Raw genomic sequence first — 23779 nt, forward strand, 5'->3', positions numbered from 1 at the left:
ATAAATTCTTACTTTTGAAATGAATTTTTACTTTTGAAATGAATTCTTACTTCTAAAATGAATTAATACTTTTAAAAGGAATTTCTGTCTAAAACGAATTCTTACAAGACTCAAGAAGGTAAATTCGTACCAGACCACACAAAGATTAAATTTTAACGTCACTCGAGGTTCTTGTAAATTTTTAATTTTCTAACTTTCTAAGTTTTATTTAACGTCAGCATAAATCGTTGCAACACAATCTATGTAGATCGCAGACATGTTTAAAGAAACGATGTGTAGACAAAATTTGAGGTTTTGTTAATGGTTACCGTATAAGTTTCAAATAAAATGCGAAAGTATCAAACGGAAGCTTCCGTTTCCTTGAAGATTTTTGTACTGTATGTGAATGCGAAGTTCCGCCTTCACAGAACTTCGCTGTAGCAGATATTATAACGTCGGGTCCACACACACAAGCCGGGTGCATCTACAAAACAAAACATGCAAACGTTGCAATTGACTTTCTCCAACAGAGATCTGCACAAGACAATTGCATTTATACAATTGCGCGTGGGATCGCCTCGTTCTTCATTTAAAAATAGATTATCATAAATTTGACTGTTTAATCTTGTTTCAAACATCACGACAATCATAGATAGACGATAGAATCTCTTATCTAGACTCTAAAATTAATATTTTAACAATAACACATAAACTCTGCGAAGTATTTCCCTAATTATACAGCGGATCTTTATGCAAAATAAAGATCGTCTACCTCGATTGAAATAAACAGAAGTCGAATAAAAATATATTTGCTCTGTTAATGCGTTTAATAAGTTGAGAATATTATGATAGCATTTCTAAAATCTTCACCTGTTTTCATTGTTCTCTGTTTCATCTACTAATTTTTCTCATAAATGCATAAAATCCACTGTCTATTTATAATACAAATTGTACAATTTATGCACTCGTTGTATTTTTAACTTTCTAAAGCCCTCGTAAAGTGTTTCCCTCGCGCTTGCAAAATTGTTTCTTTGTTCCCGTCAAATATTTAAAATAAATGTTTACTTTGGAACCACGACACGGTTATCATAAAGAACTTTTTCCCCGTGAAATATTTGCACGAAGGTTCGCAACTGAAGGGGTTTGATACAGAACGTGTTGAAATTGACAAGATCGTTGCCCGGACGATGCAAGCTGTTCGAGCACGGGCTCGTCACTCGAGCTTTTTAAATACGCAACAGGAATTCGAGATCTCCTCTCGACGGATGAGGACAGAGAAGAAAGCGTATTGAGCCGGCGCGGAAACAAACGACACAGTTGCGTCTCAATATCCCGTAAAAGATGTATAAAACTGTCGGGTATGAGTCCTTATCAGCTCAAAGTGAAAAGAAAAACGAATAAGAGAAACAGGATCGGCGGGAATAAGGGGGGAGGGTGGGGACATGAACAAAATGACCCGATTTGAAGGATCACTCGAGCGCTCGGATGATTGCAATCTCGATTCTCGAGGGGCGTAAATCGATTGCGCGTCTCTGGATAACGTCGAATTCCTAATGGAGTATGAATTCTACAGCGTTCCGCTTTCTACGCTGTGCCGCGCGAGAAAAAGAAAGCAAGACCGAGTTCTCCAAACGTTTGACTAGTATCATCGATAGGAGATACAAAGGATAAAAACCGTTCGTTCATGAAAAGAGAGAAACAGGATCTCGCTGTTTCTTCTGAACCGCTTGCGAATTGGTAAACATTTGTGCACGAGCAAATCGAATGTAGAATGACACGAGGGGATTTATATATTAATAATTACTAATCCCTCAACGTACGACAATTTTAATTTATACCAAACTTGGTTTTACAGGATTGTGAAGAGAAAATTGACGTCATCCGATTCTCTCGCGATCGGAATATCGCGTGCATAAAAAAGAAAACACGGTTTCGATTTTAATAAAATTTGCACGATTTAAAACTGTTCTTTGTTAACTCTTCGCGCCGGAGTGGTGGCTCTGAGGCACACCTGGGCACATTTCAAATGACATTATTTGAAATATTGTTTCAAATGACACGTTATTTTATTTTATAATTATTTGAAATAATTATGAAGTTCAATTTAATGTTTCTGGTTTGGCTGGTTTACACCTTTTCGTTTCGAATAAAATTTGCCCATATCTACCCTGTATATGTTACATCGGTATCCAAAATAATTTTTACATTGTCACATCTGTGATTGTCAATATCAAATAAAATGCACTGACAATAAGTTACATAAAATGGAAATACAATTAATCATACAAATCATTTTGGATTTAGAGTTAAAATGGGGCTTGCAGTGGAATGCGGTTAAGAGTAAAATCATCTGTAATCATTACAAAAGACTGTAACTTACACATATTCTTTTTTAATGATATAATAGCTCTGCAATGTTACAATCTCTCTTGTAATTTATTACATAAGAGATAAAGCCAAGGAACAATTAATTAAAATCATGGTTTGTACGCGCGACGAGAAACTAACTACAGAAATTACAGCAAAGAATTATAACGGTAGATGCACAGCATTAAATAAAATTCATAAAAATTGTTCGTTTTGGCACAGTTGACAGGAGCATGGCCCCTTAAATTTTCATGTGCGTCACAAACAGACCGCGCCACAGAATGTTTGCCTTGCAAAACGAAAACATTTAGACAACCACAAGAGCCACGTAATTCGCGGTACTTCGATAACGCGTTCGTTAATATTAATGACGAAAGGGCATTAAATTACGGGGATGAATTAATTTCCAGTAACCGATTTGTTTCTTCCGAATAACGTTATACATTAGTTCGATGTCGTTGCAACTTGCCTCTGGAACGCGAATTTTTCACACGTAATACGAGCGAACGAACGTGGCTAATTTCCACGATCAAGTGTGCGAGTCTTTTGTTTGCAGACGGACGGCGCAAACAATTCCAGTCAAAAGAATGTCGAAAATTCATGATGAATTGCTGTTAAAAATTCGAAATTTGCTCTGAATTCGTGATATTCCGTCGTCCCTTCGGCCGGCTATGTTGTTTTGTTACATGTTCCCACGCGGACGCAATTAAAATCGAGTGAGAACGAGCCGATGCATTTTTCGACGCAACGAACGCTGGAATGCGCGATATCGGTATAATTACATTGTTCCCCGCGTATCTTGAAATATAAACTCGCAGATGAGGGACTAATTGAAAAAAAACGAGACACTCTTAGCTTCGTGTAGCCCAATTTTTCCGACCAAAGTGCATAACTTTATCGATCGCGCGATCAAGTCTCTCTAAAACGTCTGAAATCAGTGAATGCGTTTCACAAACATTTTAATTAGGATCCTAAGACCAGCGTACACGTTGTAACACGCAAAATGGCTGTTTCTCCATGACGAGCGTACTCGTCGCGCGCAGCGCTACACGATTAAATAACAGTTTATTTAATCTAGCAAAAGTTCCACTGCGTTCTAATTAAATCGGGAACTCTGTTAACTTCGAATTATCGCGTTGCTAACTTTCGGGTAATCCTGGCTGCGTGAACGCGTTAAGTCCACGGTCTGACATAATTAAACCGGGAAAAAAATGTGTCGACGAACGAGGACGATTTTTCGAGCGCGTCGGCATTTCGACATTTTTTTAAAGGGAATACAATGATGCATCGATTTTTATGTAGATAATATACAGCTCGGTTAAGAAAGATTCAGGCGATCTTGATTTATTGATGAATAGAAAAATTTTATTCATTCATTTGGTATTGTAATTTTTTGGAGAATGTGCATTGATTGTGTTTCATTCGATATATTTTTTTATTAAGAATTACTGTACGTTAAATATACAAAAAGAAGATTACAATATTTTGCTAAAGTCTTGTGAACTTCTTCCCTGCGCTAATTTATTCATTAATATTTACTTAATAATAACTTTATTTGTCGACGCGATAAATCTTTTGTTGCAGTGAGAGAACTGAAAACTGAAAACATAAATATAAAAACTCGAGAAACGAGGGAAGAAAGTAATTTTCGAAAAGGTTTTGAAAATGTATTGAAGCAGATGGGGTAAATTTTGAACACTCGGCATGAATTCTATTCTTTATTTTTGTAATTAATAAGTTTGTTGAACTGGTAAAATATATGGAATATTAAATCGTAGTGTCCTTACTTCCGAAGCAGCTGAATATAAATCTGCGGATAATGGAACAGAATTTTCTCGGCACCCGGTATTATTCCAGATCCGAAACCCGGCATTGTTAAAGTTAAAGCGAATCGGCTTATGACTTCATGGGAAATGATGAGCCCGCAGTAATTTCTACAGGCGTTTAATTAAATTTAGTACAAAGAGTATTAATTAGTCGAACTTGAAGCCCCGCGGCAATGATATATCGTATCCGGTTTACGGGAAGAATCAATCTGATTTCCAGGAGCCTCCGATACGCACGAGGAGCCATGAATCGGCTCGAGATAACAACATCCCGTCCTTTGTTACCGGAAAGCCGAACGAGTGAAAATTGCAGAAAATCTTCCGATCGCCTTTGCAGTTCGGGCTGCTTGTTAAAAGTATAAATTCTGTACCGAAAGAATGTACGTTGCCGGTCAAAAGCTTCGTACCGTTCGTGATTTTCAGCAAACATGGATCGAAACTTTTGCTCCACGTCTCGAAGAAATTAAACAGTTACTTGTTCGTCGACTTCGAAACACAAAGTGGTTTCGAACTTTCGCCTGGAAACGTATTCGGTAGCTTGTGAATTTATAAGAGGGTAAATGCTGTTCCAGTTGTTTCGAAGAACATGCATGAGATTGTTCTATTGTGAATTGTCAATTCTTTTTCTTTTCTTTATTGACTTAGAACATTTAGAATCAATTCTCTCATGAAAATTCGTTGAAATAAATTATATGGTTACATATTAAGTCATTATACATTATAGTATATAACTATAGTATAACATATAGTATACTATACTAACTAGTATATAACATATAGTATAATAACTTGAGTGTAATCGTCGTTACATTTACAACATATTCGATATACTTGGTGAATCTGTTTGTTAGTTTTAAGGGGTTACACCTTTTTAATCTAAGATTGTATCGGTACGAATTAATTCAATAGATAATGGGTTTTTATAAATATTATGGTATATTTATTATGTATAAATAAATATATACATATATATATATATATATATACATATAATGTTATATATTATATATATTATAATTATAATAAGTCGGTTATTCTGCAAATCCGAATACTTCCAAAAACTGAGATCACTATAGTCTTAATATATGTATATTGTCAGGTTATTTTAATTCTCGAAGAAATGGACAATAGTATATTCCACTCTTCTTTCTGTATATAATTAAATCATATATTAAAAATTTCTGTCGTCACTGTGCCGACATCCGTATGCAATGGCTTCAGAACAAAGAAAGGGTTAATTCTTGTTGAGTTACAAGGACTTTTAAATAGGCCCGTCATAGATCAAAACATGAGAAGTTTTCTGTATCACTGGAGGACATCGTGTTGTCTTTTTATACCGCTCCGTGCGAAAAAGTTCGTGTCGTTTATTGCAGAAGGTCGTAACCACGATAAATGATCTTTCTTTTTTACTAGCATGAAAACGTTATTGCTTGTTGTTATAAAATAACGGATTGAGAACTTGCATAAGAAATATAAAAACAACAAGATCTCGAACTGTCTCGGAATTCTCGTAAAAATGGTATCAATCATTTCATGTGAACCTCTCCGTTCGTTCATCTGAATGAATCCGGGTCTACACCTGATTTCGTATCATGTTATTCCGCAGATTATCGAACTGTAATACATTCAATGGACCAATGAACCTATTACTTCATATATTGCTGGAAGCACAACTGAAACTGAACCTATCCGTGAATATTCGCTTACAGCGGGTAACAAATCGTGTACACCTGAAACTTGCGTAGGCGAACAAACGTGATTGATTTCACGTTTCGCAGTAGAGTAGTCGCCGTTGTCGGTGTACCTAAAATGGAAAGAAAATAATAGTTCGTGTTTGTTAAAAATTCTATTCGACCATTAACGACCGTGAAATTAGTCCGCGATCGAGCTTAGCGTTCGCAATTAGATCGAATAGATAGGCGTTTAAGTCCGCGATCGCATAGCTTCTCGCGAAAAATAGCCATCCGCGCGTTCACGATTCTAGACGATGACATCCGGCGGTGCAAAGTTACGATTCCGATCGCCAAAGCTAGTCCGGCGCGATCTCGATAGCAAAAGAGGCAGTGACAGCTTAAGCAACCTAGACAGCCCGAGGCGATGTTAGCACACCGACGCTAAGAGGTGCAACGTTCAATGGCGAATGCGCTTGCCATAGCCAACCTGCACAGGATTGAGCTAAATCTGACAGCTTTGGTTGCCAAGGTGGTACAAGATGGCAGAGTTGGGCACATTTTATTTGAATAGCCAATACAATTTTTGTTGGTAGAATTTATTCGAAGAATTTACTCGTTGAATACATCCGAATAAAATTCTATTCGAAGAATTTACTCGATATGTTATCCGAATTGAATTTGATTCCACGAACTTATTCGATACCTTATTCGGAAGAACTTCTATTCAAAATATTTGCCGATTAAAATTTTATTCGAAGAATTTATTCGAAACGTTATTCGGATAAAATTGTGTTCGAAACATTATCTGAATAAAATTTTATTCGAGTATTTGAATCAATATTCGAATAAAACTTTATTCGAAGAATTAATTTGAATCAGTGTTCGAATAAAACTTTATTCGAAGAATTAATTTGAATCAGTGTTCGAATAAAACTTTATTCGAAGAATTTATTTGAATCAGTATTCAAATAGAACTTCATTCGAAGAATTAATTTGAATCAGTGTTCGAATAAAACTTTATTCGAAAAATGTATTTGAATCAATGTTCAAATAGAACTTCATTCGAAGAATTAATTTGAATCAGTGTTCGAATAAAACTTTATTCGAAAAATGTATTTGAATCAATGTTCAAATAGAACTTCATTCGAAGAATTAATTTGAATCAGTGTTCGAATAAAACTTTATTCGAAGAATTTATTTGAATCAGTGTTCAAATAGAACTTCATTCGAAGAATTAATTTGAATCAGTGTTCGAATAAAACTTTATTCGAAGAATTTATTTGAATCAGTATTCAAATAGAACTTCATTCGAAGAATTAATTTGAATCAGTGTTCGAATAAAACTTTATTCGAAGAATTTATTTGAATCAGTATTCAAATAAAACTTCATTCGAAGTATTCGAATAAAATTTTATTCGAAGAATTTATTCGAATCAGTATTCTAGTGTACCACTCGCCTAAATTCAAGCAAAGATGCAAGGAACCGCCAGAAATTGCGATTTTCGGTTCAATGTAACGCTTTCGCTGCTAGGAAAATTTCACTTGACCTCTCCAAGAGTTGATTTCATTTTTAAATGCACGCATTTTGTTATCGATCACTATTTCGATGAGCCAGTTTTTTTTTAACATCGAGGAACGCTGCGCTATTTGACTTCTGCAAACAAATGCGCCAGCTGTGGCAGCAGTATTATTGAGAAACAATTAACGGGGTACTATATATGAATTTCTAGCTGCTCAGATATTAATGTTCATGGATGTCCTGGGTGTTAAAATTGATAGCAGTCGCATATTCCCGTTTAACAGGTGAATCCAAAGTAGGGTGCGTCCCTGAGGTCCGAGATAGACTTATTATCTACCATCTTACGCTACCAAATGGATAGTAAGTATCCCCAAAGTGCAGCTTGCGAGATGACGCTGCATCTTTCAGTGGTCCGAGCTATAATTCAAAAACTTCCCATTTCTATGTTTAAAAAGTTGAGTTCTATGTTCAAAAAACTGATCTCTATGTTTAAAGATCTGAGTTCTATATTTAAAAAATCGAGGTCTACAATTAAAAAACTGAATTCTATATTTTAAAAAGGGGGTCTACGAGGTCTACGATAAAAAACTGAGGTTCAAAGTTAAAAGGAAACCGGTGAAATAAGACAAATTTCATCAGAACATATAATACCATATCTTCATTCTACGACTTATACACATTTTAACATTAGATTGCTCGAAAGTTCGTTTGAAACCATTTCTATGAATTCAATGAAACGAGCTCTATGAAATGAGAAACGAACTTTCTGTACAACCTAACGAAAACAACTTATTATGTTGTTCTGAAAGTTCGTTTCGCATTTCATAGAGTTTGTCTCATTGAATTCGTATAAAAGACACGAAACGAACTTTTCGAGCTAATCGAACTTTGGAGATAATCAAACGTAGGAAATATTCCGTAGTTTAGATAGCTTGAAAGTGCGAACCGAATCACGATCGTAGAGAATCATTTGGCGACCTAACCTTGTAAAATCGAACAGCGACCCAGTTTCCCCGTGGACCCAGCTGATCCAACCACGCAAAGAGTTAGAAGCAGCAAGGTTTTCTAAGCCCCGGTCCGCTTCAGTATCCGCGAATGAGCCCGTAGCAGGTATTAAAGTTGAAAGCAGTCGCTGAGCTTCATCTAGCAGGCGAATCCTATGTAGGGTATGTCCCACAGGTGTAGTGCGTCTTTCCGCGACCGAAGTCGCCTACTCTAATGCTGTAAAGTTCTATACAGAAGCTGAAACTTTGCAGGGTCACGCGTTATTCGAGATAAGCGCAGGCAGAATTCGTAAACCGCAGCTTGAAGACACCGTTCAGGAACGGTTGGAAATGCTTTCAGCACTGGGCATTTAATTTTGGGAATACAGTGAAGTCTCCCTGATTGACGCTCAGCTTGGAAACAAAAATGGACAATTTGGGAAGAGAAGATACGATTATTCGAGTCTTGCGGCTCGTCGAATAAAATTGTGTCGACAGCAAGTATTGCGGCTTGCATAAATACCGATTGTCAACAATTATAAAAACGAGCCGCAAGGCTCGTTTAATCGTACCTCCTCTTCCCAAATTGTCCATTTTTGTTTCCAAGCTGTGCGTCAATTAGGAAGTATTTAATTGCGTGAAAGATCCTCAGATACTAATCTATTTTGCTATACTCGTTAAATTAAGAAATTATGTTGCGCTTATATCTCATCTCGAAAAAATACATTTTCTAACACAAACAAATAAAAATCAAACGTCTTGTAGTTTATTTATGAGGAACGCATTAGAATCAATGATAATAATGATGCAGTTGTGTTTTATGCAACTAGATCATTCTACGAATTTTGCTGAATACAATGGTGCAGTTCAACATTGTACTCTGACTATATAAATATAGATTAACAATTATTCCAACGAATTTTTCTGATACTATTGAACTTCGTTTGAAAATTAATAACGTAGGCAACTATAATACATTTATAATTGAGAACAATTCTGGAAAAAGGGCGCATAGCCAAACCGAGGAAACGTGTAAACCTCATCAAAAGTTTTATCTTTAGTTTGGTGAACATTTTGCGATGTTTGAATTGTAAAATTATTAAATAAATAGTTTATGACGAACGCTGCTATTCTCCAGTAAAATTTAACTTTCATGGGAATATTTTTAGGTACATGGCAGTTCATTAAAAATGATTTACCGAAAAGAAGCCTATACAGACTTTGAGTTCTTTTTTCAGAAACGTCCTCAATTACATCATTTTATACAAAAGAGTCTGCACAATAATTTGACGTAGAATGCAACTGAATAACTATCACGTTTACAGCAAAATACACGACCAGACTTACAAAAATCTCTTGAAATTTGAAGATTTATAAATTCTAATACGATCTATATGAACGTCTTGCGAATGGAAGTTTCGAGGAGGAAATTAGAACTCATTGTGCACTATTTTCATGAATATTGCAAATTCGAGACACGCAATATTCGGTGGACGCGATGTGAATTCTGCCAAACGTTGTTCATCGAGGTGTATTTATGTTCCATCAAACGGTCCAGATTTTTACGCGTTTTCCTTTGTTATTGGGAGTCGCAGCGTTCCGCTGGTGAAATACTGGCGCGGATCGATCCCGTCTTGCATCGGCGCGTAAGAAAATTGAAATTTCCTTTGGCGAGGTGCGCGGAACAACGTGCTCGACGGGTGCATACACGGTGGATATCACCCAGAAACTGGAGTTAGATCGGGCACAGACCGAGAGCAACCTGCGAACACTCGAAACACACGCCAACTGCACCACGATATTCTGTTGGACTGGACTTGCAGCATTGCTCGTGGCAATTACGGTTTGCGATTGGTTCAAGGTCGCCCGTGCATCGGCCTCGTCCTGTAATTCTTGTTCACGTTTGGCGAATTCTATTCCGAACCGTTTTGCACTCGAAAAGTTTCCTGAGATCGTCTATCAGCTACGGAAACACATTTATTCCAACGGCAAATTGCAGTTCTTATTGCTAGACCGCGGCTCTTTGTGCATTTATCATATTTTCTGAAACGAAATCTTCTTTCTGCTACGAAATCATGCATATTTACCCCTTGCGTTGTGACAAGGAGTCAGATTCATGATGTATTAAATAGTTATCTAAATAGAAACAAAATTTGATTCTACTGTTATTAAAGTTTGGGGTTGAAAGTATATGAAAATATACAAGGAACGATAGTTTCCTGGATCTATTAGGGAATAATTAAGGAGGAAAAGAAGTGCTAATATATTTTATTTATTCATTCATTTATTTATTCATTCATTCGTTCATTTATTTGTTTATTCATGCATTTATTCATTCATTTATTTATTCATTCATTCGTTCATTTATTTGTTTATTCATTCATTTATTCATTCATTTATTTATTCATTCATTCGTTCATTTATTTGTTTATTCATTCATTTATATATTTCATTTATTTATTCATTTATCTATATATTTCTTATTTTTGTATTGAAGTAATGAAGCGTGACAATAGAACTTAGTATAAAAATTAACAGCCTTTTTATTATAAGATAAGATTTATTTAAAGATAGATTTTCCCCTATTTCACTATGACTAACATTATAATGATGCAAAAATCTTGCTCTGTTTCGATAAATGCAGTCTTCACATTTTTAGAAGGCAATGCAAACTATAATTTCATCTTTTGATAGTTTCAGCGTTAATGATTCTCATGCAAAACAAATTGCGAAGCACACATTCGAATGTTTTCATTTCGCTAATTATGATCTCTTTGGAACTATTTATCAGCACGTAATTACCAGCAATTTCCTCACCTCTCATCAAAACGAACGTTCAAATTGTCGACTAGACTTAAGATTAAGTTTCGAAAGCCGTATTTGTCACTGTAGCGACAAGTGTGCTGAAGTTCGATCGAAGAAACGAAGGAAGATCGTTACATCCTTGTGGAAGTGGATTCCTCAGCGATCTCTATCTATAAAACAGAAAACTAATCCCCGGAGAATTTCGTTTAATCCATCCTTCGATGTTGTAAATCTCTGCGATGCTCGAGATTACATGCAGTGTGGTCCTGATAAAGCGCAAGTAGTCTGGTGCACCGAGAACGATAAATAATTTATTATTAAACAACTGCGCACCTTCGTCTTGGGAAGACATACTTCGCCGACGAAACCCGCTCTGTACCTTTTAAACTGACCTCTGTTTATAATCTTTTCTCTTAATTACCAACGGATTGCGGACCTTTGCGAAGATCTCCGAAACAAAGCAAAACAGAAGTTCGAACAAAACTTTCATCAGATATTTGAGCCGTTTATTTTGTAAGTGGCATAAGTCACTTTGTTTTTAAGTCGATATATTCAAGGGTTTGCGTTTTAACACCGTTTAACCCTTTGGCCTATAACCACGAGTCTGACTCGTGGTGAAAAATTTGTGCCATAAGCGAAAACCACGAGTCTGACTCGTGGTAAAGAATTTGTGCCATAAACGAAAGCCACGAGTCAGACTCGTGATAAAGAATTTGTGCAAATTTGTGCAAAAATAAATTTTTTTTGTCAACTGATCAATTGATTATGATTGCACCCTAGACGTCTTAAAATTACTATTTGTACCTAAACAATGTTTATTATTTCGCAATTCCTTTCGTTGCACTGAAATATATATGTCATGAAAGGTACACATTTTGCGCCAGTTCAGGTACACGGCTGAACAGTTGAATGGCACGGCGCGCGACCGATTTTCTTGTTTACTATAGCTCGCGCAATTGGCAGATATCGTGTAGGCCAAGGGGTTAAAAATATGGATGCTAACTTTCGAGAAGATTTACTTGTATTTGTTATCTCAGGATACTGATATTTTTCTCAGTATAAATAATTTCGTATAAACATTAAAAAATCACCACTTTTCATTACGGTAAAGTGACTTATGCCACTTCCAAAATAAACGGCTCATTTATCGAGATGTTTCTTAATTTCTCCGCATAAATGTGGAGTTACAGGGAATTCCGAATTTTAGAGATTGACCGCGAATTTTATAAAATGACAAAAATGATGAGAACAAATTTCAAAGTGTAGACCAGTTAGAAAATTTTAAGAACGTCCCTGCATTTTTCGCAATCCATTAGAATTGTTAGCAAAAGAAATATGTTTTTATCTCACTTACATTTAACACAATTTAGTCGGAAAATTTTTATTTTGCATAACGATCAGCTGTCTTCTGATCATTTTGAAGAGTATCCTCGCTTAATGAAGACGCTGTGTCAAACATTTGTACGCTTCCGAATCTTCATTTATACTTTGTAATTCGAAATCTAATTTTTACAGTTGATTTCTTCAAAATGTTATTTCTCGAACATCTAATATTAAATAACAATCTTTAATAATAACGACTGCATTCAGTATTGCTTCAGACTGCTTCAATAATGCTAAAGACTGCTTCAATATTGCTGAAGACTGCTTCAAAATTCAGTTAAGAGAGGACACTTCGCAATAAAATTAATTTGAAAATCTCTAGAATACACTGCAGCAGGAATCCACTTACGTGAACTCGGCGGGAGACAACCAGTTTATATAACCGAGTAGGTTCATCTAATAAGAGTCCGTTGATTACCCCCACTACGTGTAACTTCTCGTTCAAATAACCGGAGTTTGCGTTCAGATAAATGGATTTAACCAAACAAACAAAAGAAAACGTGCTGAGATTGCGTGTACTTATCTTCACGATGCCTAGGTGTCCACATAATTGGAGTAACGCTCGACGGTAGTTCAAACAACAGGAGTTCAACAGAACTTCACTGCATGGGAGATTTCGTCGAAAATTTCGTTCCAGTAAACGAAGTTCGGACAAGTGGAGTTCTACCGTATTTTCTTAAAATCGGTTAACAATTGGATTATCGACGTCGCCCACAGATTTAACCCTTAAATGCATGATTTTCTGTCTTGAATTTTAAAAAATCGTTTTTTATAGGAATGTAGTCATAGGTTACGTAAAAAATAAATAAATAAATCCAGGTAATAATATTGAGTATTTATTTTGAAAAAAGGTTGTATGTAGACTTTTGGCAACAGTATGCGTTTATTATTAAAACTATTGTAGACGTAAACAGATGGTCATGTATTTATATTATCTATTAGTATAGGAATTTTCACATTATTTATAAATGAAATGCAGCAAAGCAATTGCAATTTTTGTTGTGACACGAAGCAATTTTTATACTCGAAAAAAGAAAATATCTCTCCAAGTAACACATTGAAGGTTATCACCCACCACATTCAAATGTCAAAAAACATATAACTTACTCGCCAAAAGTAATGTCAAGTCTTTTATTTCACACATGGTCTATTGTCTATTGTTATCAACGTGTGTTCGGAAACGCGCATACTCAGGTGTTTGAATAGAATTAAGTGGAACTGGAATGTAGACAATTGGCAACAATATGCATTTAAGGGTTAAGCCAGAGTCGTGCAAGTCGGCAAGAGAATTAGCGAAAAATGGCAGCATCGGAACAAACGGGCGCAGAATCGCCGGCGACAGAGAAGTCAGATGTACAAGGTAAGTACTTTCGCGTCCCTTTATCATTATCCGACCCGCTGTCAGATTTCGCGTTGAATCCTTTTCAACGTCCGAGCAGCCAGAGCGCTTTTTACCTCGGGGAGTGATAGCTTTCGAAACGTTACATTATACACGGGGAGCTGCTTTCTCTACCGGATCGGTTCATCTTCGCTTCCTTTGCTGCGGGTCGCGGCGCGTTAGGAGGAAGGAAGGAAGGAGATAACGGGCACGTAGGACGAGCAAGAGGGAGAAAGAAGGCTGCACGGGCGATAAAGATGAAGAGCTGGAACCACGATGAAAGAACCGGGACGAAGGAGCGGGAAAAACACAACCGCAGAGCCGAGTATACACGACGTATTATCTATACGAGACGAGTTTATGAGCGTCAACCCTCCCGCGTCGTCGCTCGCGTTCCCCCGGTGTCTCGTTGTCTCCTTAAAAGTAAAATGTAATCCCCCCCGTGTTCACGACTTTCCGGAGTGTCGGTATCTTCGAGATATAACCGAACGGGAGGCGCGCGGAAAAAATTATGCGCGTCGGCGTGCGTGAAAAAGTAAATCGGAGTACGGGAAGGGTGTACGAGATACGAAAATCCGGGAAAATACTGATTCGACGGACCACTGAAATTGAACTTCACAACCTGACGCAATAGCTGTGATAAGAGACATTTTTGCAAGTCATTGCATTAGAATTAATGGCATTAATTTAAATGGATTTTGTCGGGAATAACTGTTACGAATGATTAAAATCTTTCTTTGTGTCAATAACTATGATTAACGAAGGAAATTTAATTTGGTTACGGTAACCAGTTCGAATGACCCGAATTTATTTTGATTGTTAGTAACCATTATCGATGACTAGAATTTATTTTGGCTATTCGTAACCGTTAATCATCGCAAATCATCTTTTTGGTTACTGATATAATCTTTTATAATATAATATAGTATAATATAATATAAGCTTTTCTGGATAATCAATAATCGAAAACTCTACTAACTCTAACACTGATTTATCGATAAAATAAATTGTACGAAATCTGCGCATAGTTAAACATAGTTGATTGTATAGTACTTTATTACCCTTACTCACACAGAACGAATAAACAAGCAATTGCAAAACCGAAGATACCGAATGACATATGAGGCATAACTGTTAGGGAAATTACTATGTGGGAATATTTAAATCAAAAATAAATGTGCGGACTTCTGGATTGACCCTATATTAGCAGACTAGCACTGCTCTGTCTAAGTAGTTACAATCAGCAATGGTCAGGCATAACATAGCATGACCTACAGTCAGAGTTTTGCTAAATCAATTACATTGTAATTCAATTTCGCAATTTAATTACATTGTATTTCTATTGCATAGTAATTCAATTATATTGTATTTCAATTACATTGTTATTCATATACATAGTAATTCGATTACATTGTATTTCAATTATACATATAGTAATTCACACACACACACAATTATATTGTATTTCAATTACATAGTAATTCGATTAAATTGTATTTAATTATGTAGTAATCCAATTATATTGTATTTCAATTACATTGTTTCTCAATTACATAGTAATTCGATTATATTGTATTTCAATTACATAGTAATTCGATTATATTGTATTTCAATTACATAGTAATTCAATTATATCGTATTTCAATTACATTGTTATTCAATTACATAGTAATTCGATTAAATTGTATTTAATTATATAGTAATTCAATTATATTGTATTTCAATTACATTGTTTCTCAATTACATTTTATTCAGTTAAATAGTAACTCGATTGCATTGTATTTCAATTACATAATAATTCGATTATATTATATCTCACTTACATTATTTTTTAATTACATTCGATTACAATGTATTCCAATTATATAGTAACTCAATTGTGTTGTATTCCAATTACGTTGTACTTTAATGACAATTTGCCTTCAATACATGCAATTCAAGTGAATCAATTTTAAAAAAATCAACGAGCCCCATTTTAATAATAGAATCTCGTGTAAGAAAATGCATCCCTGATTATTTTATCAATGTTGTATGAAAACAACCATAACCATAATATTTTTCGAGAGAGAGAAAGAGAAAAAGAGAGATCGAGAGAGAGAGAGAGAGAGGGAGAGTTTGCAAAACCGTGTTCTATCCTGTGTTCCTTGTTTGATATTTTACGGAAAATTCGACGAGCGTCGTAAAGCATGAAGAGTGTTCTTCGGAAGGATTAATAGTGCGACACTGCTCAGCATAACCCAACGAAATTACACAGAACTTCCAGCGTAAAGCGAATGAAGGAAGTAGTATTTCGTGTACGACAGCGGAATGGCTTTCTGTCCGCGATAAAAGGCTCGTTAAACTCCTCGATCGTCCCTGAAATAGAGGAGACGGTGTAAATGAGTGATCGAGACAGAAATCAGTGTAAGTTGCGTTTACGATCTGTTAAATTAGAATGTGGCGCATCGACGTGTCACCGTTTCAAACCATTCAAGCGGTACAACACAATTGAACTTGACATACATTCATTTCAAATTACAGCTGCCATAGTTGCGTTTATTATCTTTTAATCGGTGCCTGAAAATGGAACACGCTTAACACGTTCCGTGCCGAGCTTTTTTTACTCGAATCTTCACACTTTGATATTTTACTAAAACTTGATGTATTACGTGCAATTATTAATTCTCGTACACGTAACAACATAACAAAAACTTATCAACGCCCATTCTTGCGGTGGAAATTGATTCTTCGGTTCTAAATATCTTGTAAACAATTTGTTCAGTTCACTAAGTAAACATGCAAGCGTGTACCATCGATGGTACACGTGGCACGGAACGTGTTAATAAATGTCGGAGGTGATGACTCAACTTTCATAGCAGAAAGAATACTGCGAAAAAATTGGATAGTTCTATAACAATATTATTCTACGAAATGTACTCATTAAAAAATTACATTCATCATTATTATTATTATTAATTTGTACTAATAATAATAGATGTTTCATTATCATTATTCATTTATACTAATAATAATAAGTATTTTATTATTATCATTATTAAATTATATTAATAATGTATATATAGATAATCTATATTTACATAAATATGTAAATATAGTAGATGTTTCATTATTATGTTATGTTTTATTATAAAAGCACTGCTGCGATGTTAAAAATTTCGTTAAATTCATTTCCACAATTTTCGATTTTCTTCCCAAAATGACCTCGTATGTTCCTTTGTTCTTTCTGACTTTATACTGTATGTATAAGAATATAGCTATATGTGAGCATCTCTTCGAATTTTCTATGAATATATTTCGGGCCAGTGTTTTGAAATTTATTCGATGCTTAGCATAGCGTGCTTTCGGGAAGAAAAATCGTGGAACACGTCGATGGTTATCAATAGCAGTATCCTACCAGTAAAAGATCAAATGCCACAAGTAGTCAAATCCGAGTGAACTGAATTGAATTAAAACTTTATTTCAATTTCAAATGATTCCAGTTTTGAAACAAGATAAAGCTACATTCGGTGCTAACACTATTTGTATTTCATAATCGTATGAAAACTTACTGTATAACGCTTATGCATAATGTTTCCCGGCATAGTCATCCGGAGACCGTAGATTTCCATGCAAATTTACGTTTTTAAAAATTGAGGAAAGTTTGAAGTGGGTAGAAGCTTATTGTCTCAGTCAACATTTCTACCGCGTCAGGAAGAATACAGCAGAAACTCCAGCATTCGAAGATCGCATCCGCACGTTCTGCCGCCCGGATATTAAACTATTCCCACTATGGTTTAGCATGGTAATGTGGTTGAACTTATTAAAAAGTTTATGGCAAACAGGCCATGCAGCGAAACAGATATGAAATCCTTAAACCGGCGAGAACCGTTTCGTTTCCACTAACCAACTATTTGTTTTGCAAAATGTGAACAATCTCACCGAGCGTATTCAAGTTCGTTAGGTGTTGATAGCTTCGCTAAAAATATCAACCATCAACGAATGCAGACAGGATTCTTATTAAAGATAGATCATGGTCAGCTCTTTAATGCAGCGTTGGGCAAAATTTTAATCGGATGACGGATAAAAGATTAAGGCTGACGAATATAGTTTTTATTAGACACTATCAAATAAATATTTAACCGAATACAAATTTATCAAGATACACAAATTTATTCGATTAACAATTCATTCGAATGAGATTTTACCAAACGTCAATTGTATCTCTCTTCACCCTCATGAAAAAGTGACGCTTTCGTCTGCGAAAACAAGCAAACATCAACGAAACGAAATTGTTCCTTTACCACGATTCGACAAATTAATTGACGAGATTCAGAATTTAGATAAAGATTCATCGACTAATAGGATAATGGAGCCGGCATAGGTTTTGCTACGAAATAATTGACGAGAATCCGAATTTAGTAATACACGTCACGTGAAGTCATTGATACTTGTAGACGTAAATATTTACACAGATCGAACCAAAAATAATTGACGAGAATTCCAATTAAAAAAATTTCCATCACCTAGTAATACACCAGTTTTTTCTACCTGCGGACATAAAAATCATTGCACAGATTTTATTAGAAAATAACTAATGAGAATACGAATTTCTATGAAGACCCGTCACCTACGAATACATTAATCGTTGCTACCTCTAGACACAAATCTTAGCACAGATCACACCACAAAATAATCGACAAGAATCCCAACTTGAAAAATTTCCATCAGCTAGAAACACGCCAGTTGTTGTTACCTCCAGACATAAATCTTAGCACAGACAAAATAATTGGCAAGACTCCGCATTTGCGTGACGATCCGTCGGCCAGCAATATAATGGATGTTGCCATCTCCAGGCAACGGTCTTTGTCGAGGTCTGATCCAACATTTGTTGAAGACAAGCTGGTCGGCCGACGAGAAGAGAAGTACAAGGGGCTGCTGAGCTTTGCTCTGGGTTCAACACTCGTTGTTCGCAGCCAGCGTCGCGTCGCCGCGCGTCGCGTCGAATTGACTTTGGAAGTTTGATGGCTGGCATTCCCCGCTGGTATCTTGCTTCGCGCCGGTGTCCATGTAAATCAGGGCTAACTGTTGCGACGCGTTCCGACGATGCTTCCCGCGTTTTCCGTCGATGCCAGTTATTTGGCGTCCCCGAGGGCAGCCCGGCGCAATCTAGCAACTTCAATATTTGATACGTATGGCCGATTGCTCGGCCCGCCGGTCTTCGAGCCAGTTCAGCACCGCGTGACTTGGTGACGTGCAAGTTGGATTACTCACCCTCGGGAACCGTGTAATTGAATTTCGCCGGGCGTGCTTATTATCGAGTACGACCGGCGATCCGATCGAGGGCCGACGTACACTGGGTCGGGGAAGAAAAGCCGAGAGCACCGGAACAAGCCGCGCGGCGCTCAGGTGAGAACGGGAACAAGAGCTGTTTGATCGCGAGTTCTCCGGGATGTTTGCTCGATCCCGAGCCTCCGGTTCATCGGACCCTGATTTACGATCCTGTATCGTGTCCGACGTTTTTATCGCTCGCCGGAGCCTACGAGTACCTTCTTCATTCTCCTTTCCGGTCCGTACGCGGTTCAAAATCGGTTATTCGAATTTCTGAACGACCGGACGCGCTGAATAAGATAGTGGAGCCAGTTACTGTGGCGTAGCCGGTTACAGTGACTTTTGTTGACATATTAACCCTTTGCACTCGAAGCTATTTTTACTGTAAGTATAAAATTATTTTTCTCACTTACAGTATTTTTATCTTATATGATAAAATGCATTTCATGCATATGAAATTGATTCTTGGGACTCAAGACAACAGCTACACTGTTAACAATTTTTTAAATCTAAACTTTGTTAGTATAAAAATTACCTTAAAATGTGATGTAAGAAATTTGACTGGTGCCTCTGAGTCACCACTCGAGTGCAAAGGGTTGTTAAATTTAACGCCAGGTTTGCGAAACCCGTCGTAACGACTAGATTTTTAGATTACGATTATACAGATTGTATAGATATATTTATGAATTATTTATTAAATGTGCGTGTTACTTGCGGCAAATATTATAATGATAGTCGTTAGAAATTAGCAAAAATGTCTTATTGTTCCTTTTATATACTAATATGAAACAGCCGCTTTTACTGTTCCGTAAATTTAGCGTTGATCAATTGTTTATTTGTTAGAATTCAAAGCGTAAAAGAAGGGAGTTTTAAAAAACCATAAAAATTATTTCAGTTTCTTGATAATGAAACTAAATTCTGAACGAATAACGATCAATATTCGGTAAAATAAATCTTTCCAGGTTAAATATCACAACGTTAATTGTGTTGTTCGAACGTGCTAAGATTACGGAAAAACGAAACAGTGATCATTCATTCGAATTTTTGTTTCTAGTTTGAATGTCATGTTTTTTCAAATTTTCGTTATAAGTTCAGATGAAAAAGTAGAGGAAACATCATTTTCTAATTCTTTTTATCGTTCCAGCCAATTGTAATTTCTGAAAATGGTCTCTTAGCCACTGTCTACTAAATATTTAGATCGCTCGTCCCAATGCCGAGCAAGTTATTTGATTCTAAAAGGCGCGTATCAAAATTTGTACGACCAACCGTAACTTATCCGTTAGATTATTTTAATCGTGAAATGCTCAACGATTGTTCAATTCGGCTGATTTACGGCGAACACATTTGTATATTGCGAGCGAGCTGCCGGCCCCGGGAAACCGTGCGTAACTTTTCGAACGATTATGAAAGCCGGGGCACACTGGCCGGACAGTGTCCACGTTGAAACTTGAACCGTGTCCTGGAAGCAGAAATAAAAATATATTGTACGCGCCGCGACTGGAAGGATTTCCAGAGCAGGTGAGTAGCCGGTATATTAATGTTTTCCCCGAGTAATTCCGCGCCCCTTGCCAGAGGCCGTGCGTCGAGTGCATTCCGGTATGCAGTTTGTTAACAATACACGAATATTTCACGTTCCCAGACGGCATGCTATTCGACCCCGCGACACATAAATCTTAAGCATTCGACTATGCAAATATGTACGATTCTTTTCTCTTCGACGATTGTAGCTGGTGCGAAGTTATCGGCATCGACCAATTCGTCGACGAAACGATACCACTCGCAACGAATTTCGCTGTTCCTCCGTTCAGAAGGTACGAATTTAATTATTCGAATTTTATGACGACGATCGAACGAGTCGCGAGACATTTTAATACGTTCGAATTGAAAGCATGAAATTTTATTACGTTATAAAAGTATTGATTTGAAGCGAACTTTGCGAAATATGAAAATACTTCGATCACGATATTTTGTAGGGCAATAATAAATAACTTTTAATTATCGTAACGAATGTTCGACGTTACTCGATAAATAGTATTACCGCGACATTAAATAATAATTGGAGTTCTATCGATAATATGAATTTGTTATTTGTGTGTAACATTTTGGAATATGTCATTGGAAAACATTGATTCACGACAAATAATTAGGAAATATATTTGTAATATTTAATTAGAAAATAGTCATAATGTTCGGAATATTCTTTTTTAACGAAACATGTACGTTATCTTGTTTCTCTTTTAAGATTGGTGGTGAACTGTAAAAAATGAATGCACAAAATGAATACGATTATGTTGCGTTAAAATTGAAATAAATAAAACTGCGTAAATTTAGTGCGACATATTTACGTCTTAACACTATCGCAATGTTAAATGAATCGCGAGTCCTTTCCTTTCCTGCCATTCAATTACGAGAAAAGCAGAATTTATGATTTTCCGTCGACGGGGATGCACGAGTATTTACAAACTAACGATCCTCGATACGCAACATTACAAAAGTTTAATCCGCTCATTAAATAAACAGATAAACCTCCGAGCAGATTTTGAGAAATCGATCTGTTCCTACAGCGGTACGTTGAATTTCAACACGAAATGCAACACGTTGCGAAAATCATTAATATTCCGTCAAATCGTCGGATTTCCAATAAAACCTGAAATATTCACCGCCGTTCTGTTCCTTACGAATTCATTACATCCGTGAAACCTGTAAAATACAACGTTCGCGAGTTTCATTCTGTTCAAATAATGCCTCTGCCACAGCACGGCGCATCGAATAATTAAAAGCATATGTCCGTAGCATGAAATTTGTAGCGCGGACTATTAGTAGATTGAATTATTCCTTGGATCGTCTATCACGCCTAATCAAAATATAAGCACACGTCGTCGCGTGCTGCAGCAGCAGCACTGTGTCAACGGATCCGCGCGGCTCGCTGTATACATTATACAAATACCGAAGAACTAATTTAAATATAAATGTCCTTCATCCGTGCCGCGACGTGAACATAACACTACATTATTGTCACATTTATTTATACCGTTCGTACGTGTGCCGTACGAACATAGGCGCATTGTATGCCATGCGTAATTTAAAATGCATCGACAATACGATTTTACGCAATTTCTCTTAATTTCCCGATGACGGAACCGTCGCCGAGTATAAACATTCGCCGCTTTCGTTTGCATCCAGCCGTGGGTAATTTATACCACGGAGCACGTGTCTTATCTTATCGCTAGACTGCGAATACGAATTTTCATCCGTGATCTCATGAAACACACAAGGACTACATAGAAATTTCTTCCTTTTCAGAGTTATTTGAACGAATTCAGAATAATAGATAATTCTTAATTATTTTAATCGTCGCACTTCGTTTTAAATGTTGCTCATTCAGTTTTAGTACTGATTCATGACATCAGTAGCTCATATATGACATAAAATTGTTATAATAATAATAGTGATAATAATGATAATAATGATAATAATAATAACAACAACAACAATAATAGTAACAATAATAATAATAATAATAATGACAACAACAATAATAGTAACAATAATAATAATAATAACAATAATAGTAACAATAATAATAATAATAGTAACAATAATAATAATAATAACAATAATAGTAACAATAATAATAATAATGGCAACAATAATAATAACTTTATTGATTAACGGATATAACCCTTTGCTAGAGCGAGAGAATAATATGCAATACAAGAAATGAAAACTAAAAACTTAAATATAAAACTGAAGAAAGAAAAATACATGAAATTTAATTAGATTGTTTAAACGATAGAAAAGCCTGTAATATCACGAAATAGAATAGGCGGCCAATTGGAAATCGTTGGCTGCGTCCACGTGAACATTCGATCCTCCTTGCGAAGCATATTAAAAACATTTCGCTAATTAATATACGTGCCGGTATCATTAATTAAATATTTAACTACCGCAGAACAAAATCGATGTGCCGATATCGTTTAATTTAGTTCACAACCTGTTCGTTACGTTAACGCGTAACAAGCCACATACGCCTGCCACCTGACTCTTGTATTTTGTTCCAAAACGATTAAAATAGCAGACTTCCTCGCTCAAATTTGCGTACGGATTGCGTGTACCAGCTACGATGTGATGTCACGCTGATAAGACCGGCGTAAACACAATTTATCTTCGGCTTCGGGTCCGAGATATATCGAGCCCCACCTCTTTGGATCTTTTTTTGTACTATATAAAGAGCACGGCTGCTGCTATATGTAATATATAATCTTTTTTTTCTGTTACTAATTGATTATAATTCGTATCCTCTCGGTCCGATAAAACTATTGCACACATATTCGGATAACTTTTAATTGGAACGATTTCGATAATCTTCAGTTCGTTATCGAGAAGGACAGTTTCACGATACGACCAATTGTTCAAATATGAGGGAGAGTCTACGATCGCCGAGGTCGAAGACAATCGTCTCCCAAAGTCACAAGCTTCATTATCGCGATTTTTATGTAATCATTGTCGCGACGCGCGCATCTTCTCGCGCCGTCTCGTCTAACTGTATCGGTTTCGTC

The 23779-nt window shown here is 36.2% G+C and overlaps 1 protein-coding gene and 1 long non-coding RNA gene across 2 annotated transcripts in view; both read right to left on the bottom strand.

Annotated features, from left to right (window-relative positions):
• The window catches only part of LOC117222450 (discs large 1), a 496085-nt gene that overhangs the window by 342467 nt on the left and 129839 nt on the right, over positions 1–23779 (bottom strand). The window lies entirely within an intron of this gene.
• On the bottom strand, positions 10867–12880 carry LOC117222452 (uncharacterized). Its single transcript, XR_004490699.2, has 2 exons — positions 12507–12880; positions 10867–11437 (listed from the first exon to the last, which is right to left on the bottom strand). It is a non-coding gene; the product is annotated as an uncharacterized LOC117222452 (long non-coding RNA).

The sequence above is a fragment of the Megalopta genalis genome, chromosome 5, assembly GCF_051020955.1.
Source record: "Megalopta genalis isolate 19385.01 chromosome 5, iyMegGena1_principal, whole genome shotgun sequence".
Lineage (NCBI taxonomy): Eukaryota > Metazoa > Arthropoda > Insecta > Hymenoptera > Halictidae > Megalopta > Megalopta genalis.